Raw genomic sequence first — 27,694 nt, forward strand, 5'->3', positions numbered from 1 at the left:
TTATCTATTGCTATTCTTTTTACATCTTATGTACAAGATATATTTAGGAATTTATAAGAATATTTCTCTTGTTAAGTGTAGTCAGTCCACGGGTCATCCATTACTTATGGAATATATCTCTTCCTAACAGGAAGCTGCAAGAGGATCACCCAGCAGAGCTTGCTATATAGCTCCTCCCCTCACATGTCATATTCAGTCATTCTCTTGCAGCCTAACTAGATAGGTCGCTGTGAGAGGTCTGTGGTGTTTTTTAACTTAGTTTATTTCTACAATCAAAAGTTTGTTATTTTAAATGGCACCGGAGTGTGCTGTTTATTCTCAGGCAGCATTAGAAGAAGAATCTGCCTGCGTTTTCTATGATCTTAGCAGACGTAACTAAGATCCACTGGCTGTTCTCATCTGAGGAGTGAGGTAACTTCAGAGAAGGGGAATAGCATGCAGGGCCCCCCTGCAAAAGAGGTATGTGCAGTAAATTATTTTTCTGAGGAATGGAATTGACTGAGAAAATACGGCTGATACCAATGTAAAGTAAGTTCAGCCTTAAATGCAGTGATAGCGACTGGTATTAGGCTGATGAGTGTGTGTACACTGAATGTATTTTTCTAAGGAATGGAATTGACTCTGAAAATACTGTTAATACTGAAATAATGTATGAGCCTTAACTGCAGTAAAAGCGACTGGTAGCAGGCTTATTAATAACACTTCATAACTTTTCAAATGTATGTTTAAAACATTTACTGGCATGTTAATCGTTTTTTGTGAGGTACTTGGTGATAAAACTTATTGGGGCATGATTTTTACCACATGGCCATCTTTGTTTTCTGCATAGAAACAGTTTTCTGAGCTTCCCCACTGTTGTAATATGAGTGGGAGGGGCCTATTTTAGCGCTTTTTTGCGCAGTAAAAATTCAGTTACAATCTGTCTACTTCATCCTCCATGATCCAGATCGTCTCTAGAGAGCTCAGGGGTCTTCAAAATTCATTTTGAGGGAGGTAATCAGTCACAGAGACCTGTGACAGTGTGTTTTGACTGTGAGAAAAACGTTAATTATTAAATTGTTAATCCGTTTTTGGGTATTAAGGGGTTAATCATCCATTTGCTGGTGGGTGCAATCCTTTGCTAACTTAATACATTTACTGTGAAAAATTGGTTGCTATAACTATTTTGGTTCATTGTTATTTCAACTGTGACAGCTTTTTGTGCTTCTTAAAGGCACAGTAGCGTTTTTTATATTGCTTGTAAATTTATTTAGAAAAGTATTTCCAAGCTTGATAGTCTCATTGCTAGTCTGTTTAAACATGTCTGACACAGATGAATCTCTTTGTTCACTATGTTTAAAGGCCAATGTGGAGCCCAATAGAAATTTATGTACTAATTGCATTGATGCTACTTTAAATAAAAGTCAATCTTTACATGTAAAGAAATTATCACCAGACAACGAGGGGGAAGTTATGCCGACTAACTCTCCTCACGTGTCAGTACCTTCGCCTCCCGCTCAGGAGGTGCGTGATTTTGTGGCGCCAAGTACATCAGGGAGGCCCTTACAAATCACTTTGCAAGACATGGCTACTGTTATGACATAAGTATTATCTAAATTGCCAGAATTAAGAGGCAAGCGCGATAGCTCTGGGTTAAGGACAGAGCGCGCGAATGAGGCGAGAGCCATGTCAGATACTGCGTCACAGTTTGCAGAACGTGAAGACGAAGAGCTTCATTCTGTGGGTGACGGATCTGATCCAGGGAGACTGGATTCAGAGATTTCTAATTTTAAATTTAAGCTTGAGAACCTCCGCATATTGCTAGGGGAGGTATTAGCGGCTCTGAATGATTGTAACACGGTTGCAATTCCAGAAAAATTATGTAGGTTGGATAGATACTATGCGGTACCGGTGTGTACTGACGTGTTTCCTATACCTAAAAGGCTTACAGAGATTATTAGCAAGGAGTGGGATAGACCTGGTGTGCCCTTTTCCCCTCCTCCCATATTTAGGAAAATGTTTCCTATAGACGCCACCACACGAGACTTATGGCAGACGGTCCCTAAGGTGGAGGGAGCAGTTTCTACTTTAGCTAAGCGTACCACTATCCCGGTGGAGGATAGTTGTGCCTTTTCAGATCCAATGGATAAGAAATTAGAGGGTTACCTTAAGAAAATGTTTGTTCAACAAGGTTTTATCTTACAGCCCCTTGCATGCATTGCGCCTGTCACTGCTGCGGCGGCATTCTGGTTTGAGTCTCTGGAAGAGGCCATTCGCACAGCTCCATTGGATGAAATTATGAACAAGCTTAAAGCACTTAAGCTAGCTAACGCATTTGTTTCTAATGCCGTTGTACATTTAACCAAACTTACGGCTAAGAACTCCGGATTCGCCATCCAAGCGCGCAGAGCGCTATGGCTTAAATCCTGGTCAGCTGACGTGACTTCTAAATCTAAATTGCTTAATATTCCTTTCAAAGGGCAGACCTTATTCGGGCCCGGCTTGAAAGAAATTATAGCTGACATTACGGGAGGTAAGGGCCATGCTCTACCTCAGGACAGGGCCAAATCAAAGGCCAAACAGTCTAATTTTCGTGCCTTTCGTAACTTCAAGGCTGGAGCAGCATCAACTTCCTCCGCTCCAAAACAGGAAGGAGCTGTTGCTCGTTACAGGCAGGGCTGGAAAGTTAACCAGTCCTGGAACAAGGGCAAGCAGGCCAAGAAACCTGCTGCTGCCCCCAAGACAGCATGAAGAGAGGGCCCCCTATCCGGAAACGGATCTAGTGGGGGGGAAGACTTTCTCTCTTCGCCCAGGCTTGGGCAAGAGATGTCCAGGATCCCTGGGCGTTGGAGATCATATCTCAGGGATATATCCTGGACTTCAAAACTTCTCCTCCACGAGGGAGATTTCATCTTTCAAGGTTATCAGCAAACCAAATAAAGAAAGAGGCGTTTCTACGCTGTGTACAAGACCTCTTACTAATGGGGGTGATCCACCCAGTTCCGCGGACGGAACACAGGCAGGGATTCTATTCAAATCTATTTGTGGTTCCCAAGAAAGAGGGAACCTTCAGACCAATCTTGGACTTAAAAATCCTAAACAATTTCTAAGAGTTCCATCATTCAAAATGGAAACTATTCGAACCATCCTTCCCATGATCCAAGAGGGTCAGTACATGACCACAGTGGATTTAAAGGATGCCTACCTTCACATACCGATTCACAAGGATCATTATCGGTACCTAAGATTTGCTTTCCTAGAAAGGCATTACCAGTTTGTAGCTCTTCCCTTCGGATTAGCTACGGCTCCAAGAATCTTTACAAAAGTTCTGGGCTCACTTCTGGCGGTACTAAGACCGCGAGGCATAGCGGTGACTCCGTACCTAGACGACATTCTGATACAAGCGTCAAGTTTTCAGACTGCCATACAGAGATAGTTCTGGCATTTCTGAGGTCGCATGGGTGGAAGGTGAACGTGGAAAAGAGTTCTCTATTACCACTTACAAGAGTTCCCTTTCTAGGGACTCTTATAGATTCTGTAGAGATAAAAATTTACCTGACAGAGGCCAGGTTATCAAAACTTCAAAAAATGCTTGCCGTGTCCTTCATTCCATTCCACACCCGTCAGTAGTTCAGTGCATGGAAGTAATCGGCTTAATGGTAGCGGCAATGGACATAGTACCATTTGCGCGCCTGCATCTCAGACCGCTGCAATTGTGCATGCTAAGTCAGTGGAACGGGGATTACTCAGATTTGTCCCCCCTACTAAGTCTGGATCAAGAGACCAGAGATTCTCTTCTATGGTGGCTCTCTCGGCCACATCTGTCCAAGGGGATGACCTTTCGCAGGCCAGATTGGACGATTGTAACAACAGACGCCAGCCTTCTAGGCTGGGGCGCAGTCTGGAACTCCCTGAAAGCTCAGGGATTATGGACTCAGGAGGAGAAACTCCTCCCAATAAATATTCTGGAATTAAGAGCAATATTCAATGCTCTCCTAGCTTGGCCTCAGTTAGCAACTCTGAGGTTCATCAGATTTCAGTCGGACAACATCACGACTGTGGCTTACATCAACCATCAAGGGGGAACCAGAAGTTCCCTAGCGATGTTGGAAGTCTCAAAGATAATTCGCTGGGCAGAGTCTCACTCTTGCCACCTGTCAGCGATTTACATCCCAGGCGTAGAGAACTGGGAGGCGGATTTTCTAAGTCGCCAGACTTTTCATCCGGGGGAGTGGGAACTTCATCCGGAGGTCTTTGCTCAACTGATTCTTCGTTGGGGCAAACCAGATCTGGATCTCATGGCGTCTCGCCAGAACGCCAAGCTTCCTTGTTACGGATCCAGGTCCAGGGACCCGGGAGCGGTGCTGATAGATGCTCTGACAGCCCCTTGGGCCTTCAACATGGCTTATGTGTTTCCACCATTCCCGATGCTTCCTCGTTTGATTGCCAAGATCAAACAGGAGAGAGCTTCGGTGATTCTGATAGCGCCTGCGTGGCCACGCAGGACCTGGTATGCAGACCTAGTGGACATGTCGTCCTGTCCACCGTGGTCTCTACCTCTGAGACAGGACCTTCTAATTCAGGGTCCTTTCAAACATCCAAATCTAATTTCTCTGAGGCTGACTGCATGGAGATTGAACGCTTGATTCTATCAAAGCGTGGCTTCTCGGAGTCGGTTATTGATACCTTAATACAGGCTAGGAAGCCTGTTACCAGAAAAATTTACCATAAGATATGGCGTAAATATTTATATTGGTGCGAATCCAAGAGTTACTCATGGAGTAAGGTTAGGATTCCTAGGATATTGTCTTTTCTACAAGAGGGTTTAGAAAAGGGCTTATCTGCTAGTTCGTTAAAGGGACAGATTTCTGCTCTGTCTATTCTTCTACACAAACGTCTGGCTGAAGTTCCAGACGTTCAGGTTTTTTGTCAGGCTTTAACTAGGATTAAGCCTGTGTTTAAGACTGTTGCTCCGCCGTGGAGCTTAAACTTAGTTCTTAATGTTCTTCAAGGCGTTCCATTTGAACCCCTTCATTCCATTGATATCAAGCTGTTATCCTGGAAGGTTTTGTTTTTGATGGCTATTTCCTCGGCTCGAAGAGTCTCTGAGTTATCTGCCTTACATTGTGATTCTCCTTATCTGATTTTTCATTCAGACAAGGTAGTTCTGCGTACTAAACCTGGGTTCTTACCTAAGGTAGTTACTAACAGGAATATCAATCAAGAGATTGTTGTTCCATCACTGTGTCCTAACCCTTCTTCAAAGAAGGAACGACTTTTGCATAATTTGGACGTAGTCCGTGCCCTGAAGTTCTATTTGCAGGCAACTAAAGATTTTCGTCAAACTTCTTCCCTGTTTGTCGTTTACTCTGGACAGAGAAGAGGTCAAAAGGCTTCGGCTACCTCTCTCTCTTTTTGGCTTCGTAGCATAATACGTTTAGCCTATGAGACTGCTGGACAGCAGCCTCCTGAAAGGATTACAGCTCATTCTACTAGAGCTGTGGCTTCCACCTGGGCCTTTAAAAATGCTTCGCTTCACACCTTTTCAAAATTTTACAAATTTGACACTTTTGCTTCTTCGGAGGCTATTTTTGGGAGAAAGGTACTTCAGGCAGTGGTTCCTTCTGTTTAATGTTCCTGCCTTGTCCCTCTCTTCATCCGTGTACTTTAGCTTTGGTATTGGTATTCCATAAGTAATGGATGACCCGTGGACTGACTACACTTAACAAGAGAAAACATAATTTATGCTTACCTGATAAATTTATTTCTCTTGTAGTGTAGTCAGTCCACGGCCCGCCCTGTCTTTAAGGCAGACCTAAATTTTAATTAAACTCCAGTCACCACTGCACCCTATGGTTTCTCCTTTCTCATCTGCTTTGGTCGAATGACTGAATATGACATGTGAGGGGAGGAGCTATGTAGCAAGCTCTGCTGGGTGATCCTCTTGCAGCTTCCTGTTAGGAAGAGATATATTCCATAAGTAATGGATGACCCGTGGACTGACTACACTACAAGAGAAATAAATTTATCAGGTAAGCATAAATTATGTTTTTTCTGATTCTAGTATAAAGGCTTTGTCTGCTATCCTGCCTTCTAATAAAATTTTTAGGTCTTTTTTTAAACTTCTCATTTAGTTGATGAAGTTTCAAATGACCAACAACATACTGAATTATCCTTCACTGATGGTGTATTTTCTCATTCAGAATATTCTTCATCAGATATTGACCCTAACAAATCTACTTTTTTATTTTTAAATAGAGTACATTCATTTTTTGTTGAAAAGGTGTTGATTATTTTGGATATTGAAGTAACTAGTTCTTTTGATTAAGACTATCTAACATTTAAATTCTGTTTATTAACCTTCTGTGTTTTCTTCAGAGGTTTTTTTCCAGTTCCTGATACTAGGGAATGGAATAGGCCGGGAATTTCTTTTATTCCTTTTTTAAGGTTTTTAATTGTATCCTTTGCCGGCAGTTAGTTTTCAGTTTTGAGGAAGATCCCCCAAGTTAATGGGACTATCTCTACTCTTGCTAACATACTACTATTTCTATAGCAGATAATATTTATTTTTTTTCTTGGGAAACTTGTATCTTATTTAAGGAAAATTATTTATTTTCAGGTAGTTTTCTTAGACCTGTAATTTATTTGGCTGATGTTGCAACTGCTTCAGCTTTCTGGTTGGATACTTTAGTGCAACAAGTATCAGATTATGATTTGTTTAGCATTGTTAAGTTGATCAACATGCTAATAATTTCATTTGTGTCGTCATTTTTTTGATATTTTCGCAAATGAGGTTTAATCTATGTCTTTAGCTATTTTAGCTAGAAGAACTTTATAATTTCAATCTTGGAATGCTAATTTGATTTCTAAATTCCATATTTCTTTTTTTCCAAGGTAATCAATTATTTGGTTCACAATTGAATTCAATTCTTCAACTGTTACTCTGGGCTGCAAGATTGAGTTCTAAGGCTAAATATTAAGCTTTTTTTCTTACTAAGGAACGGAATTCTAAATTCTTCCCCAAGTAACATGTTTATAATTGGAAGTTTTCTTCATTCAATTTAAGCCATTTTAAAAATCAAAGTCAGCTCCCCAAATTTGCATTTAGGTGCAGTTCTTATTCCAGCTTAGCTGGTAAGAGGCAGGTTAAGACTTTTTTAATAAATTTGTTTGGTTCAATTCGGTCCAAACTGCTTAGATTTGGATACAGAATAGTATTCAGAGTAAAACCGTCTGTGAGAAGTATTTTTTCTCTCTCTAACATATTCCAGCTATTCCAGTAAGGCTCACACTTTCCTGAAGTGTGTTTCAGTCCTATATGTATTGGGTACTTGTGAAGCGCGCCTGGTCACCTGTTGGGACTCAAGGCGCTGCTCAGTCCTGGAGTTTTCTGGGGTATTTATACCAGTTCCTTTTTAGGAACAGGATTTGGGGGTTTTATTCAAAACTATAAATTATTTCAAATATAGAAAATCTTTTTGAATTGTCATATAAGTATACCATCTTTTAGAATGGAGTTTATATGGTCTATTCTGCCTTTTTTGGTCAGTAATGGCATTATTTGTTCACAATAGATACAATAGATGCATATCTTCATTTTCTGTTTTCATTCAGATTATTTTCATTTTCTGAGATTCTCTTTTTTTGACAAGCATTACCAATTTGTTGCTTTTCCTTCTGGTCTAGCGACAGCTCTAAGAATCTTTTCAAGGTTCTCACTGTTTCCTTATTTGGACGGTCTCGTGGTACTGGCTCAGTCTTTTCGTTCTGCGGAATCTCATACGATTCAACTTTTGTTGTTTCTTCAAGACATAGAGGATTTTTTTATCAAAAGCTCTTTGATTCCTCAGACAAGGGTCACCTTTTTTTTTTTTAAGGTTTCCAGATAGATTGTGTCAATGTCTTTGTCTCTAGCAGACAAGTGACAATTTTATTGGGTTCAGTTTGTCAGAACCTTCAGTCTCTATCATTTCCTTCAGTGGCTATATGCATGGAAGTTTTTGGTATTATGGCTGTAGCATTGGATTCAATTCCCTTTGCTCATTTTCATAAGAAACCTTTCCAGTTTTATACTGAATTAATGGTGCAGGGATTCTAGGATATCACTTTTTATATCCTTGAATCCCAATGATCAACTCTCTTTGAATTGGCGGTTAGATCACCATCATATAATTCTACGGGTCTCTTTGGTTCATTCAACCTGGACCATGATCACTTCAGATGCGAGTCTTTTAGGTTGGAAGGCTGTCTGGGGATCTCTGTCAGCACAAGGGGTTTGAAAATCTCAGGAGGCGAGATTACCAATCGATATTTTGGAACTGCATTTTTCAAAGTTCTTCAGTTTTGGCTTCTTTTTGAAGAAAGAGACGTTTATTGTTTTTCAGACAGACAATGTCACAACTGTGGCATATGTCAATCATCAGAGTGGGACTCTCAGTCCTTAGGCTGTGAAAGAAGTATCTCGGATACTTGCTTGACTAAATCCAGCTCCTGTCTAATTTCTGCGGTCCATTTCCCAGGTATAGACAATTGGGAAACGGATTATCTCTGTCAATCAAGCTTTACATTCGGGAGAATGGTCTCTTTACCCAGATGTGTTTTTTTTTTTTTTTTTTAAATTGTTCAGATGTGTGGGCTTCCAGAAACAGATCTGATGGCATCTCATCTAAACAAGGAACTTCCCAGGGGCCTATTCAAGTCCGGGGATCCTCTGGCGGAAGCAGTGTATGCATTGACACTTTCTTGGAGTTATCAATCTGCCTATATTTTCGCCTCTGGTTCTTCTTTTTAGAGTGATTTTCAAAATCATCAGGGAGTAATCTTTTGTGTTGATGGTGGCTCCAGCATGGCCACACAGGTTTTGGTATATGGTTCTTGTTCGGATGTCCAGTTGCCAATCTTGGTCACTTCCATTAAGGCCAGACCTTATATCTTAACATTCATTTCTCTTGTTAAGTGTATCCAGTCCACGGATCATCCATTACTTGTGGGATATTCTCCTTCCCAACAGGAAGTTGCAAGAGGATCACCCACAGCAGAGCTGCTATATAGCTCCTCCCCTCACTGCCATATCCAGTCATTCTCTTGCAACTCTCAACTAAGATGGAGGTCGTAAGAGGACTGTGGTGTTTTATACTTAGTTTATTTCTTCAATCAAAAGTTTGTTATTTTTAAATGGTACCGGAGTGTACTGTTTCTCAGGCAGTATTTAGAAGAAGAATCTGCCTGCGTTTTATATGATCTTAGCAGAAGTAACTAAGATCCTTTGCTGTTCTCACATATTCTGAGGAGTGAGGTAACTTCAGAGGGGGAATAGCGTGCAGGTTTTCCTGCAATAAGGTATGTGCAGTTAAAATATTTTTCTAGGGATGGAATTTGCTAGAAAATGCTGCTGATACCGAAGTAATGTAAGTAAAGCCTTAAATGCAGTGATAGCGACTGGTATCAGGCTTATTAATAGAGATACATACTCTTATAAAAGTGTATTTTAAAACGTTTGCTGGCATGTTTAATCGTTTTTTTACATATGTTTGGTGATAAAACTTATTCGGGCCTAGTTTCTTCTGTTATGTGTGATCAGTCCACGGGTCATCATTACTTCTGGGATATTATCTGCTCCCCTACAGGAAGTGCAAGAGGATTCACCCAGCAGAGTTGCTATATAGCTCCTCCCCTCTACGTCACCCCCAGTCATTCTCTTGCACCCAAAGACTAGATAGGAGGTGTGAGAGGACTATGGTGATTATACTTAGTTTTTATAACTTCAATCAAAAGTTTGTTATTTTACAATAGCACCGGAGCGTGTTATTACTTCTCTGGCAGAGTTTGAAGAAGAATCTACCAGAGTTTTTCTTATGATTTTAACCGGAGTAGTTAAGATCATATTGCTGTTTCTCGGCCATCTGAGGGAGGTAAAAGCTTCAGATCAGGGGACAGCGGGCAGTTGAATCTGCATTGAGGTATGTAGCAGTTTTTATTTTCTGAATGGAATTGATGAGAAAATCCTGCCATACCGTTATGACATGTATGTATACTCTACACTTCAGTATTCTGGGGATGGTATTTCACCGGAATTACTCTGTAAAAGTACATTAAACCTTTTTAATAGGTATTTAATTCATGTTAAACGTTTTTGCTGGAATGTAGAATCGTTTGCATTTCTGAGGTACTGAGTGAATAAATATTTGGGCATTATTTTTCCACTTGGCAGTTTGCTTGTTTTGATTATGACAGTTTCGTTTCTCTCTCACTGCTGTGTGTGAGGGGGAGGGGCCGTTTTTGGCGCTCTTTGCTACGCATCAAAAATTTCCAGTCAGTTACTCTTGTATTTTCTGCATGATCCGGTTCATCTCTAACAGAACTCAGGGGTCTTCAAACTTCTTTGAAGGGAGGTAGATTCTCTCAGCAGAGCTGTGAGACTTATGTAGTGACTGTGTTTTAAAACGTTGCTCTGTGATTTTTATGTTTAAAATTTAATTAGTGTTACTTTACTAATGGGAACAAACCTTTGCTAACAAGTTGTGTTGTTTTTAAAGAGTGATGCTATAACTGTTTTTCAGTTCATTATTTCAACTGTCATTTAATCGTTTAGTGCTTCTTTGAGGCACAGTACGTTTTTTGTTAAATAAGATTGTAACCAAGTTGCATGTTTATTGCTAGTGTGTTAAACATGTCTGATTCAGAGGAAGATACCTGTGTCATTTGTTCCAATGCCAAGGTGGAGCCCAATAGAAATTTATGTACTAACTGTATTGATGCTACTTTAAATAAAAGCCAATCTGTACAAATTGAACAAATTTCACCAAACAGCGAGGGGAGAGTTATGCCGTCTAACTCGCCTCACGTGTCAGTACCTGCGTCTCCCGCCCGGGAGGTGCGTGATATTATGGCGCCTAGTACATCTGGGCAGCCATTACAGATAACATTACAAGATATGGCTACTGTTATGACTGAAGTTTTGGCTAAGTTACCAGAACTAAGAGGCAAGCGTGATCACTCTGGGGTGAGAACAGAGTGCGCTGATAATTCTAGGGCCATGTCTGATACTGCGTCACAGCTTGCAGAGCATGAGGACGGAGAGCTTCATTCTGTAGGTGACGGTTCTGATCCAAGCAGATTGGATTCAGATATTTCAAATTTTAAATTTAAATTGGAAAACCTCCGTGTATTACTAGGGGAGGTCTTAGCGGCTCTTAACGATTGTAACACTGTTGCAATACCAGAGAAAATGTGTAGGTTGGATAAATACTTTGCGGTACCGGCGAGTACTGACGTTTTTCCTATACCTAAGAGATTAACTGAAATTGTTACTAAGGAGTGGGATAGACCCGGTGTGCCGTTCTCACCCCCTCCAATATTTAGAAAGATGTTTCCAATAGACGCCACCACACGGGACTTATGGCAAACGGTCCCTAAGGTGGAGGGAGCAGTTTCTACTTTAGCTAAGCGCACCACTATCCCGGTGGAGGATAGCTGTGCTTTTTCAGATCCTATGGATAAAAAATTAGAGGGTTACCTTAAGAAAATGTTTGTTCAACAAGGTTTTATATTGCAACCCCTTGCATGCATCGCGCCGATTACGGCTGCGGCAGCATTTTGGATTGAGTCTCTGGAAGAGAACCTTAGTTCCGCTACGCTGGACGACATTACGGACAGGCTTAGAGTCCTTAAACTAGCTAATTCATTCATTTCGGAGGCCGTAGTACATTTAACCAAACTTACGGCTAAGAATTCAGGATTCGCCATTCAGGCACGTAGGGCGCTGTGGCTAAAATCCTGGTCGGCTGATGTAACTTCTAAGTCCAAATTACTTAATATACCTTTCAAGGGGCAAACTTTATTTGGGCCCGGTTTGAAAGAAATTATCGCTGACATTACAGGAGGTAAGGGCCACGCTCTACCTCAAGACAAAGCCAAAGCTAAGGCTAGACAGTCTAATTTTCGTCCCTTTCGGAATTTCAAAGCAGGTGCAGCATCAACTTCCACTGCACCAAAACAGGAAGGAGCTGTTGCTCGTTACAGACAAGGCTGGAAACCTAACCAGTCCTGGAATAAGGGCAAGCAGGCCAGAAAACCTGCTGCTGCCCCTAAGACAGCATGAACCGAGGGCCCCCGATCCGGGACCGGATCTAGTGGGGGGCAGACTCTCTCTCTTCGCCCAGGCTTGGGCAAGAGATGTCCAGGATCCCTGGGCGCTAGAGATCATATCTCAGGGATACCTTCTAGACTTCAAATTATCTCCCCCAAGAGGGAGATTTCATCTGTCAAGGTTGTCAACAAACCAAATAAAGAAAGACGCGTTTCTACGCTGTGTACAAGATCTATTATTAATGGGAGTGATCCATCCGGTTCCGCGGTCGGAACAAGGACAAGGGTTTTACTCAAACCTGTTTGTGGTTCCCAAAAAAGAGGGAACTTTCAGGCCAATCTTGGATTTAAAGATCCTAAACAAATTCCTAAGAGTTCCATCGTTCAAAATGGAAACTATTCGGACAATCTTACCCATGATCCAAAAGGGTCAGTACATGACCACAGTGGATTTAAAGGATGCTTACCTTCACATACCGATTCACAAAGATCATTACCGGTATCTAAGGTTTGCCTTTTTAGACAGGCATTACCAGTTTGTAGCCCTTCCATTCGGATTGGCTACGGCTCCAAGAATCTTCACAAAGGTTCTGGGTGCCCTTCTAGCGGTTCTGAGACCGCGAGGAATTTCGGTAGCTCCGTACCTAGACGACATTCTGATACAAGCTTCAAGCTTTCAAACTGCCAAGTCTCATACAGAGTTAGTTCTGGCATTTCTAAGGTCGCATGGATGGAAAGTGAACGAAAAGAAGAGTTCTCTCTTGCCTCTCACAAGAGTTCCATTCTTGGGGACTCTTATAGATTCTGTAGAAATGAAGATTTATCTGACAGAAGACAGATTAACAAAGCTTCTAAATGTATGCCGTGTCCTTCATTCCATTCAACTCCCGTCAGTGGCTCAATGCATGGAGGTGATCGGCTTAATGGTAGCAGCAATGGACATAGTACCCTTTGCACGCCTACATCTCAGACCGCTGCAATTGTGCATGCTGAGTCAGTGGAATGGGGATTACTCAGATTTGTCCCCCACTCTGAATCTGGATCAAGAGACCAGAAACTCTCTTCTATGGTGGCTTTCTCGGCCACATCTGTCCAGGGGGATGCCGTTCAGCAGGCCGGACTGGACAATCGTAACAACAGACGCCAGCCTTCTAGGTTGGGGCGCTGTCTGGAATTCTCTGAAGGCTCAGGGACAATGGAGTCAGGAGGAAAGTCTCCTGCCAATAAACATTCTGGAATTGAGAGCAGTTCTCAATGCCCTTCTAGCTTGGCCCCAGTTAAAGACTCGGGGGTTCATCAGGTTTCAGTCGGACAACATCACGACTGTAGCTTACATCAACCATCAGGGAGGGACAAGAAGCTCCCTAGCAATGATAGAAGTATCAAAGATAATTCGCTGGGCAGAGTCTCACTCTTGCCACCTGTCAGCAATCCACATCCCGGGAGTGGAGAACTGGGAGGCGGATTTCTTGAGTCGCCAGACTCTTCATCCGGGGGAGTGGGAACTTCATCCGGAGGTCTTTGCCCAAATACTTCGACGTTGGGGCAAACCAGAGATAGATCTCATGGCGTCTCGCCAGAACGCCAAACTTCCTCGCTATGGATCCAGATCCAGGGATCCGGGAGCGGTTCTGATAGATGCTTTGACAGCACCTTGGAACTTCAGGATGGCTTATGTGTTTCCACCCTTCCCGCTGCTTCCTCGATTGATTGCCAAAATCAAACAGGAGAGAGCATCAGTGATTCTAATAGCGCCTGCATGGCCGCGCAGGACTTGGTATGCAGATCTAGTGGACATGTCATCCTGTCCGCCTTGGTCTCTACCTCTAAGACAGGACCTTCTGATTCAGGGTCCATTCAAACATCAAAGTCTAACTTCTCTGAAGCTGACTGCTTGGAAATTGAACGCTTGATTTTATCAAAACGTGGTTTTTCTGAGTCGGTTATTGATACCCTGATACAGGCTAGGAAGCCTGTTACCAGAAAGATTTACCATAAAATATGGCGTAAATACCTATACTGGTGTGAATCCAAAGATTACTCCTGGAGTAAGGTTAGGATTCCTAGGATATTGTCTTTTCTACAAGAAGGTTTAGAAAAGGGTTTATCGGCTAGCTCATTAAAGGGACAGATCTCAGCTCTGTCCATCTTGTTACACAGGCGTCTGTCAGAAAATTCAGACATCCAGGCCTTTTGTCAGGCTTTAGCTAGGATCAAGCCTGTGTTTAAAACTGTTGCTCCGCCATGGAGTTTAAACTTAGTTCTTAACGTTTTACAGGGTGTTCCGTTTGAACCCCTTCATTCCATTGATATAAAATTGTTATCTTGGAAAGTTCTATTTTTAATGGCTATTTCCTCGGCTCGAAGAGTCTCTGAGTTATCAGCCCTACATTGTGATTCTCCTTATCTGATCTTTCACTCAGACAAGGTAGTTCTGCGTACTAAACCTGGGTTCTTACCTAAGGTTGTTTCTAACAGGAATATCAATCAAGAGATTGTTGTTCCATCCTTGTGTCCAAATCCTTCTTCAAAGAAGGAACGTCTTCTACACAATCTGGATGTAGTTCGTGCCCTCAAGTTCTACTTGCAGGCAACTAAAGATTTTCGCCAAACTTCTTCCCTGTTTGTCGTTTATTCTGGACAGAGGAGAGGTCAAAAAGCTTCTGCTACCTCTCTCTCTTTTTGGCTTCGTAGCATAATACGTTTAGCCTATGAGACTGCTGGACAGCAGCCTCCTGAAAGAATTACAGCTCATTCCACTAGAGCTGTGGCTTCCACTTGGGCCTTTAAGAATGAGGCCTCTGTTGAACAGATTTGCAAGGCTGCAACTTGGTCTTCGCTTCATACTTTTTCCAAATTTTACAAATTTGACACTTTTGCTTCTTCGGAGGCTATTTTTGGGAGAAAGGTTCTTCAGGCAGTGGTTCCTTCTGTATAATGAGCCTGCCTATCCCTCCCGTCATCCGTGTACTTTTGCTTTGGTATTGGTATCCCAGAAGTAATGATGACCCGTGGACTGATCACACATAACAGAAGAAAACATAATTTATGCTTACCTGATAAATTCCTTTCTTCTGTTGTGTGATCAGTCCACGGCCCGCCCTGTTTTTTAAGGCAGGTAAATATTTTTTAAATTATAATTCAGTCACCACTACACCCTTGGCTTCTCCTTTCTCGTTGGTCTTTGGTCGAATGACTGGAGGTGACGTAGAGGGGAGGAGCTATATAGCAACTCTGCTGGGTGAATCCTCTTGCACTTCCTGTAGGGGAGCAGATAATATCCCAGAAGTAATGATGACCCGTGGACTGATCACACAACAGAAGAAAGGAATTTATCAGGTAAGCATAAATTATGTTTTTTTCCACATGGCTGGCTTGAATTTTGCCTAGAAACAGTTCCCTGAGGCTTCCCACTGTTGTAATATGAGTGGGAGGGGCCTATTTTAGCGTTTTTTTTGCACAGCAAAAATTACAGACACAGACATCCAGCTTCTTCCTGCATGATCCAGGACTTCTCTGAAGGGCTCAAAAGGCTTCAAAAGTCGTATTGAGGGAGGTAAAAAGCCACAGTAGAGCTGTGGCAGTTGTTGTGACTGTTTAAAAAACGTTTTTGTCATTTGTTATTCCGTTTTTGGTATTAAGGGGTTAATCATCCATTTGCAAGTGGGTGCAATGCTCTGCTAACTTATTACATACACTGTAAAAATTTCGTTAGTGTAACTGCATTTTTTCACTGTTATTTCAAAATGTGGGAAAATTTGTGTTTCTTAAAGGCGCAGTAACGTTTTTTATATTGCTTGTAAACTTGTTTTAAAGTGTTTTCCAAGCTTGCTAGTCTCATTGCTAGTCTGTTTAAACATGTCTGACACAGAGGAACCTACTTGTTCATTATGTTTGAAAGCCATGGTGGAGCCCCATAGGAGAATGTGTACTAAATGTATTGATTTCACCTTAAACAGTAAAGATCAGTCTTTATCTATAAAAGAATTATCACCAGATGGTTCTGTCGAGGGGGAAGTTATGCCGACTTACTCTTCGCCTCCTGCTCAGGGGACGCACGCTAATATGGCGCCAATTACATCAGGGACGCCCATAGCGATTACCTTGCAGGACATGGCTGCAATCATGAATAATACCCTGTCAGAGGTATTATCTAGATTGCCTGAATTAAGAGGCAAGCGCGATAGCTCTGGGGTTAGGAGAGATACAGAGCGCGCAAATGCTGTTAGAGCCATGTCTGATACTGCGTCACAGTATGCAGAACATGAGGACGGAGAGCTTCAGTCTGTGGGTGACATCTCTGACTCGGGGAAACCTGATTCAGAGATTTCTAATTTTAAATTTAAGCATGAGAACCTCCGTGTATTGCTTGGGGAGGTATTAGCTGCTCTGAATGACTGTAACACAGTTGCAATTCCAGAGAAATTGTGTATGCTGGATAGATACTATGCGGTGCCGGTGTGTACTGACGTTTTTCCTATACCTAAAAGGCTTACAGAAATTTTTAGCAAGGAGTGGGATAGACCCGGTGTGCCCTTTTCCCCACCTCCTATATTTAGAAAAATGTTTCCAATAGACGCCACTACACAGGACTTATGGCAGACGGTCCCTAAGGTGGAGGGAGCAGTTTCTACTTTAGCAAAGCGTACCACTATCCCGGTTGAGGACAGTTGTGCTTTTTCAGATCCAATGGATAAAAAATTGGAGGGTTACCTTAGCCCCTTGCATGCATTGCACCTGTCCCTGCTGCGGCGGCATTCTGGTTTGAGGTCCTGGAAGAGGCCATCCAGACAGCTCCATTGAATGAAATTATTGACAAGCTTAGAACGCTTAAGCTAGCTAACTCATTTGTTTCTGATGCCATTGTTCATTTGACTAAACTAACGGCTAAGAATTCCGGATTCGCCATCCAGGCGCTTAGGGCGCTATGGCTTAAGTCCTGGTCAGCTGACGTGACTTCAAAGTCTAAATTACTCAACATTCCTTTCAAGGGGCAGACCTTATTCGGGCCTGGCTTGATGGAAATTATTGCTGACATTACTGGAGGCAAGGGTCATACCCTTCCTCAGGACAGGGCCAAATCAAAGGCCAAACAGTCTAATTTTTGTGCCTTTCGAAATTTCAAGGCAGGAGCAGCATCAACTTCCTCCGCTTCAAAACAAGAGGGAACTGTTGCTCATTCCAGACAGGCCTGGAAACCTAACCAGTCCTGGAACAAGGGCAAGCAGGCCAGGAAGCCTGCTGCTGCCCCCAAGACAGCATGAAGGAACGGCCCCCTATCCGGAAACGGATCTAGTGGGGGGCAGACTTTCTCTCTTCGCCCAGGCGTGGGCAAGAGATGTTCAGGATCCCTGGGCGTTGGAGATCATATCTCAGGGATATCTTCTGGACTTCAAAGCTTCTCCTCCACAAGGGAGATTTCATCTTTCAAGGTTATCAGCAAACCAGATAAAGAAAGAGGCATTCCTAAGCTGTGTGCAAGACCTCCTAGTAATGGGAGTGATCCATCCAGTTCCGCGGACGGAACAAGGACAGGGATTTTATTTAAATCTGTTTGTGGTTCCCAAGAAAGAGGGAACCTTCAGACCAATCTTGGATCTAAAGATCTTAAACAAATTCCTCAGAGTTCCATAATTCAAAATGGAAACTATTCGGACCATCCTACCCATGATCCAAGAGTGTCAGTACATGACCACAGTGGACTTAAAGGATGCCTACCTTCACATACCGATTCACAAAGATCATCATCGGTTCCTAAGGTTTGCCTTTCTAGACAGGCATTACCAATTTGTAGTTCTTCCCTTCGGGTTGGCCACTGCCCCGAGAATTTTTACAAAGGTTCTGGGCTCACTTCTGGCGGTTCTAAGACCGCGAGGCATAGCGGTGGCTCCGTATCTAGACGACATCCTGATACAGGCGTCAAGCTTTCAAATTGCCAAGTCTCATACAGAGATAGTTCTGGCATTTCTGAGGTTGCATGGGTGGAAAGTGAACGTGGAAAAGAGTTCTCTATCACCACTCACAAGAGTCTCCTTCCTAGGGACTCTTATAGATTCTGTAGAGATGAAAATTTACCTGACGGAGTCCAGGTTATCAAAACTTCTAAATGCTTGCCGTGTCCTTCATTCCATTCCACGCCCGTCAGTGGCTCAGTGCATGGAAGTAATCGGCTTAATGGTAGCGGCAATGGACATAGTGCCATTTGCGCGCCTGCATCTCAGACCGCTGCAATTATGCATGCTAAGTCAGTGGAATGGGGATTACTCAGATTTGTCCCCTCTACTAAATCTGGATCAAGAGACCAGAGATTCTCTTCTCTGGTGGCTTTCTCGGGTCCATCTGTCCAAGGGTATGACCTTTCGCAGGCCAGATTGGACGATTGTAACAACAGATGCCAGCCTTCTATGTTGGGGCACAGTCTGGAACTCCCTGAAGGCTCAGGGATCGTGGACTCAGGAGGAGAAACTCCTCCCAATAAATATTCTGGAGTTAAGAGCAATATTCAATGCTCTTCTAGCTTGGCCTCAGTTAGCAACACTGAGGTTCATCAGATTTCAGTCGGACAACATCACGACTGTGGCTTATATCAACCATCAAGGGGGAACCAGTAGTTCCCTAGCGATGTTAGAAGTCTCAAAGATAATTCGCTGGGCAGAGTCTCACTCTTGCCACCTGTCAGCGATCCACATCCCAGGCGTAGAGAACTGGGAGGAGGATTTTCTAAGTCGTCAGACTTTTCATCCGGGGGAGTGGGAACTCCATCCGGAGGTGTTTGCTCAACTGGTCCATCGTTGGGGCAAACCAGAACTGGATCTCATAGCGTCTCGCCAGAACGCCAAGCTTCCTTGTTACGGATCCAGGTCCAGGGACCCGGGAGCAACGCTGATAGATGCTCTAGCAGCTCCTTGGTTCTTCAACCTGGCCTATGTGTTTCCACCGTTTCCTCTGCTCCCTCGACTGATTGCCAAAATCAAACAGGAGAGAGCATCGGTGATTCTGATAGCGCCTGCCTGGCCACGCAGGACCTGATATGCAGACCTAGTGGACATGTCATCTCTTCCACCATGGACTCTGCCTCTGAGGCAGGACCTTCTAATACAAGGTCCTTTCAATCATCCAAATCTAATTTCTCTGAGACTGACTGCATGGAGATTGAACACTTGATTCTATCAAGGCGTGGCTTCTCCGAGTCAGTCATTGATACCTTAATACAGGCTCGGAAGCCTGTCACCAGAAAAATCTACCATAAGATATGGCGTAAATATCTTTATTGGTGTGAATCCAAGAGTTACTCATGGAGTAAGGTTAGGATTCCTAGGATATTGTCCTTTCTCCAAGAGGGTTTGGACAAAGGCTTATCAGCTAGTTCTTTAAAAGGACAGATCTCTGCTCTGTCTATTCTTTTGCACAAGCGTCTGGCAGAAGTTCCAGACGTCCAGGCATTTTGTCAGGCTTTGGTTAGGATTAAGCCTGTGTTTAAAACTGTTGCTCCCCCGTGGAGCTTAAACTTGGTTCTTAAAGTTCTGTTTTTGATGGCTATTTCCTCGGCTCGAAGAGTCTCTGAGTTATCTGCCTTACATTGTGATTCTCCTTATCTGATTTTTCATTCAGACAAGGTAGTTCTACGTACCAAACCTGGGTTTTTACCTAAGGTGGTTTCTAACAGGAATATCAATCAAGAGATTGTTGTTCCATCATTGTGTCCTAATCCTTCTTCAAAGAAGGAACGTCTTTTGCATAATCTGGATGTAGTCCGTGCCTTGAAGTTTTACTTACAAACTACTAAAGATTTTCGTCAAACATTTTTACTCTGGACAGAGGAGAGGTCAAAAAGCTTCGTCAACCTCTCTCTCCTTTTGGCTTCGGAGCATAATACGCTTAGCCAATGAGACTGCTGGACAGCAGCCCCCTGAAAGGATTACAGCTCATTCTACTAGAGCTGTGGCTTCCACCTGGGCCTTTAAAAATGAGGCCTCTGTTGAACAGATTTGCAAGGCTGCGACTTGGTCTTCGCTTCACACCTTTTCAAAATTTTACAAATTTGACACTTTTGCTTCTTCGGAGGCTGTTTTTGGGAGAATGGTTCTACAGGCAGTGGTTCCTTCCGTTTAAGTTCCTGCCTTGTCCCTCCCATCATCCGTGTACTTTAGCTTTGGTATTGGTATCCCACAAGTAATGGATGATCCGTGGACTGACTACACTTAACAAGAGAAAACATAATTTATGCTTGCCTGATAAATTTATTTCTCTTGTAGTGTATCCAGTCCAAGGCCCGCCCTGTCCTTTTAAGGCAGGTCTAAATTTTAATTAAACTACAGTCACCACTGCACCCTACCTATGGTTTCTCCTTTCTTGTCTTGTTTCGGTCGAATGACTGGATATGGCAGTGAGGGGAGGAGCTATATAGCAGCTCTGCTGTGGGTGATCTTCTTGCAACTTCCTGTTGGGAAGGAGAATATCCCACAAGTAATGCATGATCCGTGGACTGGATACACTACAAGAGAAATAAATTTATCAGGTAAGCAGAAATTATGTTTTTTTCCATCAGGAACTCAAATTATTAATTTGATGGTATGGAGTTTTAACGCTTTGTACTTAGTCATAGAAGTTCTTTGACTCAGTGATTAATACTATGTTGCAGGCTCGTAAATCTGTGTCTAGTAAGATTTATTATCGAGTTTGAAAGATTTTTTTTTTTTTTTTTTTAAATCTTTTATTTATCAGATTTTTTTCCACATACAAAAAAAAATAAAAAATGAAAATATTGTACACCATATTTGTTGGAGACGCAAATCCTATGACATAAATAACAACAAGGATACACAACAGGTTTTTTCCATCCTAGCTCGAAAAATGAAAAAATAAAGTTTCAGTATCACAGAAAAAAACAAAAAAAAACAAAAACACACACAACATTTTCCCCTCTCGCCCACCACCACCACCGCGGTATCCCCACCCGTCACTCCCCACCAGGCCGCTCCAACCAGCTATGCGGAAAGACATTTAATAATGTCAATTCCGAAAAACTCACTGATGATAAGAAAGGGGAGAGAATCAATTTTTGCGACGAAGTGGGATAAGATAGTATAACAGGAGACCACTTCCACAAAAATTTCTGAATTCTTTTCTCTGCAGCATCGTATAAGTGATACGATTCAAATACTAATTGATCTTGTAATATTTTAAAAACCAAAGCTAACCCCCCGCTATTCTTAGCTTTCCAATTTTTCAGTATACAGTGTCTAACTGCCAATATAATTGTATTTAAACTATTTATGGTATTACAATTAATAGCATGATTTGGAGGGCAGAGAAAGATAATATCTACCGCAGATAAACCTATTGTTACTTTGTATAATTTATTAAACCAAAAAATAATTTTCAGCCAGAGTTGTCTAACTTTAGGGCATGTCCAAAACATATGAAGTAAATCCGCCCTACCATGTGCACAACGCGGACAGAGATTAGGCACAGAAGGATAAAACTTAGATATTTTCCATGGTGAAAGATAGAAACTATTAATCAATTTCATATGAGATTCTTTCCAAGATATTGGAACTTTACACTTGGACATGGACTTAAAACTCTGATTAATTGTTTCATGTTCCACTAAGGGAGTTACAAAGGACCAAGTTTTACATAAGTTATCCTTAATAAACTGGCTCTGTTTATTGAGCATGATATCATACAACAGAGAAATTGACGCATCTCCTGCGGTAAATTTTTGTATACATAACTTGATATCCGGCCACGCCGTTATACTAGGGGCACGCCACTTCTGAGCTGCAATAAAGTGTCAAATTTGGAAGTAAGCAAATAAGCCAGACCTAGGAATCCCATATTTGCTAAAAATATCTTCTACTGACAATATTTGGTAATTTTCATCCAAAATTTGTTTTAGAAATTGCAAGCCTTTTCCAGCCCAATCTTTAAATATTTTTTGGTATAACCCTGGGAGAAAACTTGGATTACCTAAATGTTACAAACTGCTATTTGTAACTGGCCCTTTAAATGTAAAATTGCCCTGCTTCTCTGGATTGTGGAGAAGCCTACAGGGAGTGCAGAATTATTAGGCAAGTTGTATTTTTGAGGATTAATTTTATTATTGAACAACAACAATGTTCTCAATGAACCCAAAAAACTCATTAATATCAAAGCTGAATAGTTTTGGAAGTAGTTTTTAGTTTGTTTTTAGTTATAGCTATTTTAGGGGGATATCTGTGTGTGCAGGTGACTATTACTGTGCATAATTATTAGGCAACTTAACAAAAAACAAATATATACCCATTTCAATTATTTATTTTTACCAGTGAAACCAATATAACATCTCAACATTCACAAATATACATTTCTGACATTCAAAAACAAAACAAAAACAAATCAGTGACCAATATAGCCACCTTTCTTTGCAAGGACACTCAAAAGCCTGCCATCCATGGATTCTGTTAGTGTTTTGATCTGTTCACCATCAACATTGCGTGCATCAGCAACCACAGCCTCCCAGACACTGTTCAGAGAGGTGTACTGTTTTCCCTCCTTGTAAATCTCACATTTGATGATGGACCACAGGTTCTCAATGGGGTTCAGATCAGGTGAACAAGGAGGCCATGTCATTAGATTTTCTTCTTTTATACCCTTTCTTGCCAGCCACGCTGTGGAGTACTTGGACGCGTGTGATGGAGCATTGTCCTGCATGAAAATCATGTTTTTCTTGAAGGATGCAGACTTCTTCCTGTACCACTGCTTGAAGAAGGTGTCTTCCAGAAACTGGTAGTAGGACTGGGAGTTGAGCTTGACTCCATCCTCAACCCGAAAAGGCCCCACAAGCTCCTCTTTGATGATACCAGCCCAAACCAGTACTCCACCTCCACCTTGCTGGCGTCTGAGTCGGACTGGAGCTCTCTGCCCTTTACCAATCCAGCCATGGGCCCATCCATCTGGCCCATCAAGACTCGCTCTCATTTCATCAGTCCATAAAACCTTAGAAAAATCACTTGAGATATTTCTTGGCCCAGTCTTGACGTTTCAGCTTGTGTGTCTTGTTCAGTGGTGGTCGTCTTTCAGCCTTTCTTACCTTGGCCATGTCTCTGAGTATTGCACACCTAGTGCTTTTGGGCACTCCAGTGATGTTGCAGCTCTGAAATATGGCCAAACTGGTGGCAAGAGGCATCTTGGCAGCTGCACGCTTGACTTTTTTCAGTTCATGGGCAGTTATTTTGCGCCTTGGTTTTTCCACACGCTTCTTGCGACCCTGTTGACTATTTTGAATGAAACGCTTGATTGTTCGATGATCACGCTTCAGAAGCTTTGCAATTTTAAGAGTGCTGCATCCCTCTGCAAGATATCTCACTATTTTTTACTTTTCTGAGCCTGTCAAGTCCTTCTTTTGACCCATTTTGCCAAAGGAAAGGAAGTTGCCTAATAATTATGCACACCTGATATAGGGTGTTGATGTCATTAGACCACACCCCTTCTCATTACAGAGATGCACATCACCTAATATGCTTAATTGGTAGTAGGCTTTCGAGCCTATACAGCTTGGAGTAAGACAGCATGCATAAAGAGGATGATGTGGTCAAAATACTCATTTGCCTAATAATTCTGCACTCCCTGTATTTGCCAGCCTCCTTCCTCATGACTATGGCCCCTGGAAGATTGTGCTCCTGAAAACGTATTAACTTTTATTGGTTGTCTATGGCCCTTTAAGAACCGCCTGGGGACATATTGTGACTTTGGTGAACAATGCCCCTTTAAGACTATGTCCCCAGACCTGTAAAATAACTTGTCCCTGGCTTTCTCCCACTTGGTTCAGTAAATAGGGCTTACTGAACCAAGTACCACACAGGCAGAGTGTTCCACAGAAAGGGAGCACTGTTACAAAAGCATTAGTTTTCATTGTGTGCCATTAAGTGCTATGTGACAGACCCTTCGGTCAGAACTAAAGAGTTAACTTTGTTCAGCTTCAAGAAGCTATTTTCTAAATACAAGTTTGCTGGCATCAGCTCTAATTAAGTTTAGTGATAAACATTCCCATTGTCTAATCACCTCCAGAGTCAGACTGCTGTTGATAAGATGGACTGCATTGTTTTCTTGTGTGTAACTTGTTATCTGCTGAAGTAATGTTGTGGCCTGTCAAAGGGCGTTGTCTCTCTATCTAAATGTGTGATTGGGGATTTTATGCCTCCCCCTGAGAGTGTCCTTTTTGCATGTAACCTCAATAAAAAGCAGGCTGTGTGTTCCAGCACATCAGACCTTTTTCTGACCCTCTAACTTGCAGCCTTGACTCATGTTTGTAGGGGACAGCTATAATCACTACAGGGATTGCTATGCTCTTCATACTCCCTTAGCTACTGAGCTCTTGTAAGAGCTCTTGTTCCTGATCCTGCTTCGCTCTACAGAAGGAAGAGGTTCACCTACTAGAGCCTGGTCGTAGGTCCAGGGTGCAGAGCAGACGGCGAGATACCAGCCCAGCAGCGGTGGTTCGTAGAGTCTGCATTACTTATGGTGGCTACGCAGTAGTTATGGTGTCTACGGTGCTGATGATCCTTTGGTGAGCACTAGGAGCATCCTTTTCTACGGTCCAACTTCCAGCCAGCCTGGAGGCAACCTCTAACATTTGGCGGCAGCGGTGGGATGGCGTCCTAGCGCAAGGAGCAGCACCCCAACAGCACTGGTATCGAATGAGAGTTATTGAGGGCAACGCTAGCCACTGCGTAGCGTCCCTACCTACAGCAGCATGGAGCTGACAAGACACTGGTCAGAACCCTGTGAAGAGCACCTCAACTGGATCCGTCGCTATGAGGGCGCTGATTTCGTTCCAGAGGTAAAAAGGCGGCTAGTCCAATATGGTCTAGACCCTGCGCAGGAGGTAGTCAGTCGAATCATCCGGGAAATGGATACTGAGAACGAAGCGGCACGAGCCTTTGAGCGCCAACTGTGGAGTTTGAGGGTATGGACACCTGGTCTCCAGCGAGAAAGTGAGTTACAGGGAGAGGAGAGCAGCGACCTCCCTCCCCAGCGGCAGTATACAGTGCAGAGGGAAGAGACAACCGGTCTCCTTCCCCAACCAGAGATACCCGAGGCAGCAGGCCTCATAGACTGGTCCTGGGAGGACCCCCAGCAGGCAGGTGGAGATGGGACCGCAGTCTCTCTACCGGCCCTACAGGGATGCTGGGCAGGCGGCCCAGATCCCCAGCGACAGACCCAGCTACAGGGAGGGGAGAGCATCGACCTCCCTCCCCAGCAGGCAGGTGGAGATGGGACCGCAGTCTCTCTACCGGCCCTACAGGGATGCTGGGCAGGCGGCCCAGATCCCCAGCGACAGACCCAGCTACAGGGAGGGGAGAGCATCGACCTCCCTCCCCAGCTGGAGTGTGCCTTCCAGGGAGAGGAGACAATCGGTCTCTCTCCCCAGCCGCAGCATGTTCCACAGGGAGCAGAGAGCATCGACCTCCCTTCCCAACGGCCGCCAGAGTATCAGGAGGAGGAGGTAAGCCAATCTCCCCCTCCCCAGCTAACTCCTAACTTGGGCCCAGGGTTAACAGTGGAGATGTTAACCCCCACTGACCCCCACGTTCCCTTTGCCACCGGGCAGGACTATGCCCCAATTCCCCCAGCAGAAGAGCTGGCATCAGGACAGAGCGCTGCTGGCCTCTGCCCTACAGACCCCCTTGTTACAGGACTGGCCTGCAAACCCCTCACCCCAGCAGAAGCGCTGGCACCAGGGCAGAGTGCCGCTGGCCCCTGCCCCCCAAGTACCACCAGCTATTTGCACAGCTGCGCCAGGAAGGCCGAGGATGCTACACTTTCATCCTACAACCTGGAACCTACAGGCCAGTACTACTTATTGTGGGGGGGCTACTTTGCTGCTAATGTTTATTTGTGTGTGGGTTGCGAGACTAACTTAGGCACTGACTGACAGAAGGTCAGGTGCCTGGTTAGTCTCCCTCCAAAAGGGGAGAGATATGTTACAAACTGCTATTTGTAACTGGCCCTTTAAATGGAAAATTGCCCTGCTTCCCTGGATTGTGGAGAAGCCTATTTGCCAGCCTCCTTCCTCATGACTATGGCCCCTGGAAGATTGTGCCCCTGAAAACGTATTAACTTTTATTGGGTGTGTATGGCCCTTTAAGAACCGCCTGGGGACATATTTTGACTTTGGTGAACAATGCCCCTTTAAGACTATGTCCCCAGACCTGTAAAATAACTTGTCCCTGGCTTTCTCCCACTTGGTTCAGTAAATAGGGCTTACTGAACCAAGTACCACACAGGCAGAGTGTTCCACAGAAAGGGAGCACTGTTACAAAAGCATTAGTTTTCATTGTGTGCCATTAAGTGCTATGTGACAGACCCTTCGGTCAGAACTAAAGAGTTAACTTTGTTCAGCTTCAAGAAGCTATTTTCTAAATACAAGTTTGCTGGCATCAGCTCTAATTAAGTTTAGTGATAAACATTCCCATTGTCTAATCACCTCCAGAGTCAGACTGCTGTTGATAAGATGGACTGCATTGTTTTCTTGTGTGTAACTTGTTATCTGCTGAAGTAATGTTGTGGCCTGTCAAAGGGCGTTGTCTCTCTATCTAAATGTGTGATTGGGGATTTTATGCCTCCCCCTGAGAGTGTCCTTTTTGCATGTAACCTCAATAAAAAGCAGGCTGTGTGTTCCAGCACATCAGACCTTTTTCTGACCCTCTAACTTGCAGCCTTGACTCATGTTTGTAGGGGACAGCTTATAATCACTACAGGGATTGCTATGCTCTTCATACTCCCTTAGCTACTGAGCTCTTGTAAGAGCTCTTGTTCCTGATCCTGCTTCGCTCTACAGAAGGAAGAGGTTCACCTACTGGAGCCTGGTCGTAGGTCCTGGGCGCAGAGCAGACGGCGAGATACCAGCCCAGCAGCGGTGGTTCGTAGAGTCTGCACTACTTATGGTGGCTACGCAGTAGTTATGGTGTCTACGGTGCTGATGATCCTTTGGTGAGCGCTAGGAGCATCCTTTTCTACGGTCCAACTTCCAGCCAGCCTGGAGGCAACCGTAACACTAAAATAGGTAGAAATTCAGAATAGGAAAAATCTAGATCTAAAGCTGTACAAAATTTATGCCAAGCATGTACAATGTTTTTAATAGAAATGAGGCAGCTAATATTCTGCGGCAACTTCTGTATTGAAGAGTGTAAAATGGCCTTTAAAGAGAACGGGGCAATTAGAAAAGTTTCAATCTCCTCAGATGATACTAAATTGGATCCTGCGAGCCAATCTATCGCTATTTTAACAAAGAGCGACTAGATTATAAAGTTTGAGGTTGGGCAATGCTAATCCTGCTACGTCCACCTTTTGCATTAATTTTCCTAAAGCAATTCGAGGCTTTTTATTATTTCAAATAAATTTGGAGAATAAAGCATTAATTAATTTCAAATCCTTATTTAGGATAAATAAAGGTAGATTCTGCAATAGGTACAGCAAACGAGGAAAAATAATAGATTTAATTAAATTAACACGCGCTGTCAGAGACAATGGGAATGCTGCCCAAAGATGTAAGTCTAAATTGATTTTTCGAAAAAGTGGCTCATAATTAGCTGTATACCAAAAGCTGGGGTCTTTATGCAGAACTAACCCTAAATATTTAATC

This window comes from Bombina bombina, chromosome 4, assembly GCF_027579735.1.
Source record: "Bombina bombina isolate aBomBom1 chromosome 4, aBomBom1.pri, whole genome shotgun sequence".
Taxonomy (NCBI): domain Eukaryota; kingdom Metazoa; phylum Chordata; class Amphibia; order Anura; family Bombinatoridae; genus Bombina; species Bombina bombina.